Source organism: Lactuca serriola, chromosome 9, assembly GCF_051521515.1.
Source record: "Lactuca serriola cultivar US96UC23 chromosome 9, Lser_US96UC23_V15, whole genome shotgun sequence".
Classification (NCBI taxonomy): domain Eukaryota; kingdom Viridiplantae; phylum Streptophyta; class Magnoliopsida; order Asterales; family Asteraceae; genus Lactuca; species Lactuca serriola.
In genome coordinates, this window is record NC_136416.1 from 177,395,921 (window position 1) to 177,400,150 (window position 4,230).

The following is a 4,230-nucleotide window of genomic DNA, read 5'->3' on the forward strand; positions in this document are numbered from 1 at the left end:
AACCTCATCCTCGTCATCATCCATTTCATTATCAGAATGAAATTATTCTCTAATGACTTCATCAACATTTTCCCTCTCATTGTAAACAGGAACATTGCAGAAATCATAAAAGAAGGCATTAAAAGGTACCTTTAAATGATGATAACTAATGTGTTCATCTGCATCACAGTCATCCAATTCTTCATCAACAGGAAATGTCCTTTCTGATTCACTCTTTAATTGACTCAAATTCACTTTCTTCAAAATTGGAGTTGTAATATGGTCCCCTTTCCATTTGATCGGACAGTTACACTTTCTCATCTTAGGTTGTGGTTTCTTCATCTTATGCTTTCACCTTTCTTCTTGTAATTGGGTGGTTTTCCTATATTCACATGGTAACGTCGGTACAAAATCTTTGGAGTTATAGTTGTTGTAAACCCTTGTTAATGAGGGTAGAAAAACTTTGTCTTGTGCATGACTGTGTTTTGTCGGGAGGTTGAATGAGGGGGAGGGGATGATTGACAAAGGATTTAATGAACCTGATGACATGTATAATGGCTCGCAAAAGGTATTGGGGAGAGGTAATCGGTTAACCGACTGTAATAGGTCATATGGTTATATTTAGGAGAAATCAATAACACGGTGTCAAAATTGAGACAAAAAAAAAATACGATGTAATATTAGAATTTTTATGTAAACTTAATGTCTTTTGTGCTATTTTCCATTTATTTTCAGTGATGACAGTGAAAACAAACTTAAGTTGGTCTAGTGAAGTATTATTATAAAGTGAACTTGCAAATGTTTAGAGGTGGTTGTGCGTGCTAGAAAAATGTATTGTTGTTATTGTGAGTTCGTTGATAAATTTTAATGGTATGTATTCTTATTTTATTACAATCCGATAAAAAATATGATCAAAGAAACTTATATTTTTTTTATATTATTTGATTATTTTTAATGAACAACTTTTTATTTTAATATTTTAAACTAATTAAACATGTTAAAGAAATTCAATAAATCCTTCTATTACATATTTCATTTAATTGTTTATTTACTTGATACTTTAATTTAATCATAACAAATATAAATGTATACTTTATTTAATATATAAATGTTTCGGGAAAAGTATTCAATGAGAGGCTAATAGTGCCAATAAAAGGATGGGAATAATGCAATTTGATGAAGAAAAAAGAATAGCTTAATTGCCTTTAAAGCACTTTCAAATGGACCCATGCCTTGTCTTCTCAATACCTCCCCCTCCATGATTTGATTTTCAATTTTCCATTTTTTTCATTTTCCCATCTCTCTTCAATTATATATCTTCAAATTCCTTTCTCTGTTCTTTAGAAAACTCATCTTAATTATTTGCTATATTAATCTGATGTCTAATGATCAGCAGATTAAGGGAAGATCTGAAATAGGTGAAGGATCATCAAGGGGTGGCCGAGGTGGAGGATCAGGAGGAGGAGGAGGAGTAGGTGGTGGTGGCGGTGTACTTCTACCTTCTGATTCACAATCAGCACCGGCAGCACCACCTCAACTAAGCCGATATGAGTCACAGAAGCGGCGTGATTGGAACACTTTCGGACAGTACTTGAAGAACCAAAGACCACCAGTGGCTTTGTCTCACTGTAGCTACAGTCATGTACTAGATTTCCTTCGGTACCTCGATCAGTTTGGAAAGACTAAGGTTCACTTACAAGGTTGTGTATTTTTCGGTCACCCTGATCCAGCTGGCCCTTGTACTTGCCCACTTAGGCAAGCTTGGGGCAGCCTTGATGCCCTTATAGGGCGTCTTCGTGCAGCTTATGAAGAAAATGGTGGATTGCCTGAAATGAACCCGTTTGCTAGTGGAGCAATACGTGTTTACCTACGTGAAATTCGTGATTCGCAAGCCAAAGCAAGAGGAATTCCTTATAAGAAGAAAAAGAAGAAGAGAAACACTCCGATTCTAAAAGCAAACGAAGAATCATCAAGTTTCCGAATGCAGCAATCATGATGTCTGGTTCTTCTTCTTCTTCTTCAAGAAACTTCAAGAAACTGGTAAAATCTTTGTACTAATTAATTATTGTATGCTTGACTTTTGTTTTTTTCTAAACATATAAACTACGCTCGTAAATGGGTTTTTCTTAAAGATTAATTGATCATAACTCTATGTATGACAAACACTAGATTAATTTTCCAAAAAGCATTTCTTTTGGGAAGAAAAGCAAACCCTAGCAGACTGCATATAGTCTCAGAAACCCTAATTTGCATGGAGAACACTAATTCAATTCTCTCTCTCTCTATCTTCATAACTGGTTCCTTCTCAAAAAATAAAAAATAAATTTAATTTTAATTGTTTTAAAACGTTTGAAATATTATTGTCAATTTTTTTAATGAAAATGCTCCTTTATTAATCACTATTTGGAAATAGCCACCCTTGTCTCTTTTGGGATTCTACACTAATTGAAGCGACCATCAAGATTTGGTTACATTACTATAAGTAAACACAGTGAATTAATTAATAAACAATGTAGCATACATTAACAGTGTGTTTTTTGTTGAAGCAATGTATAAGTTCTAATTTAATCCACTCTACCTGCTTGAATAGTGTCTATATTGATTTATTTTACTTTATTTTTAGAAATATAACACTCAAATACATACACTGACCATTCAAACAATTTCCCACTAACATTTTTGTTTGTATCATATGGTCAGCAAAAACAATATACATTTTGTTATTTAGTTAAATTAAGTAAAAAAGTAGACTTACAAAACACAATACTGTAATTCATTAAATTACCGGAGTTGTTTTACAAAAACAAGCTATCCTAATTAAGATTGAAAAATGTGGGATTCGAAATTCGAATAATTCTTTGCCTAATGCTTAAATCTCGTAAGTGATTTCCACAGTGAATTACCTGAATTTGATTGGGCAAATTAAAAAAAATTAACGATAACTAATCATATATAATATATAAGATTCAAACGTATTACTGACGTATCTATTCAATTACTCATTTAAATGTTGTCCAAAACCGGTTTTTGCATATATTGTAATACTAAATCCTAGATCGTCAAATCAACAATGCGTTATTTATTCGTTAGCATATTTTTTTTCTTTACAAGAAATCAAATTCTAGGCTTATCGATCAAAGATAACTTAATCTATTGATTTTTAATTACATTGTTTTATGATGAATGATAATTCTCTTTGACTGTTCGTGCTCCTATTAGCATATCCTAAAATCGAGATTACATATTATTGTCTTTTTCTCTTCTTGGTTATATATGTATTCATATATACAAATTATTTGCATTACAACACATGCATACCCACCTATATATAATTTGTATGTATGTACATTATATAATTCATAAAGATTTTTCTATTGGCTAGTATGATTGGTGTCGAACCCTCTTATACGATCTCTCCATTCTTATAATTCTCTTATACTAGCCTCCGGTTATTCATTTTGTCAACTGATTAACAACTCCTCCATAGCTTGACTATGTTGTAGACTTTCATTTGGTTTCTCTACTATCATGCGGGTCATTGTTTGATAACAGTTCACCTGTTCCGATTATTTTTTACATGCATATATAAGTCCACAAAATTGAAGTAATAACAAAGTAAATAATTAGATCTTATTATATATCAAGATATTTCATTGAAAAATATTCTATTCTTTGAAAGCTTTATAATAATTGCATTTCAGGTGGACATGAACATAAAAGATTTCAAGCTCTCAATATAAATCAAGGACTTCCAGTAGAGTTGATACAGCTTCTGGTACTCCATTGAGGCAAAACGCCTCCATTTCTAGAGCTGTGGTTTGGGTATGATGCTATATAAGTATATTAATAAAGAGATAAGCTATTATTTATAAATATTTATATTTCAGCAAAGCAAAGATAATTAGTCGATAGATCTATATATTGTCGATATTAAATGTTTTTTATTTATTATATTGGGAAATGCAGGTTTTTGAAGCTTACTTAATTACCCTTTTATATATATATATATATATATATATATATATATATATATATATATATATATATATATATATATATATATATAAATAGTATTAACAAATTAAAAAGTTGTTTTTGTGTGATGAATAGTGTTACACCAAATATAGAGGCCACTATTCAATTACACAATTTTTGTGTTGAGTTTAGTGGTCTATTGGAACATATTTTCATACTAAAACACTATTTTTGTATATTTGGAGTTATTCAAAGTAACCTTAATTAATAACAGTA

At 30.8% G+C, this 4,230-nt stretch overlaps 1 pseudogene across 1 annotated transcript; it reads left to right on the forward strand.

Moving 5' to 3' along the window:
• Nucleotides 1–1,188: 1,188 nt before the first annotated feature.
• Nucleotides 1,189–3,964, forward strand: LOC145074747 (protein LIGHT-DEPENDENT SHORT HYPOCOTYLS 10 pseudogene; annotated as a pseudogene). Its single transcript, XR_013692069.1, has 2 exons — nt 1,189–2,019; nt 3,681–3,964. The product of XR_013692069.1 is annotated as a protein LIGHT-DEPENDENT SHORT HYPOCOTYLS 10 pseudogene (transcript).
• Nucleotides 3,965–4,230: the final 266 nt, after the last annotated feature.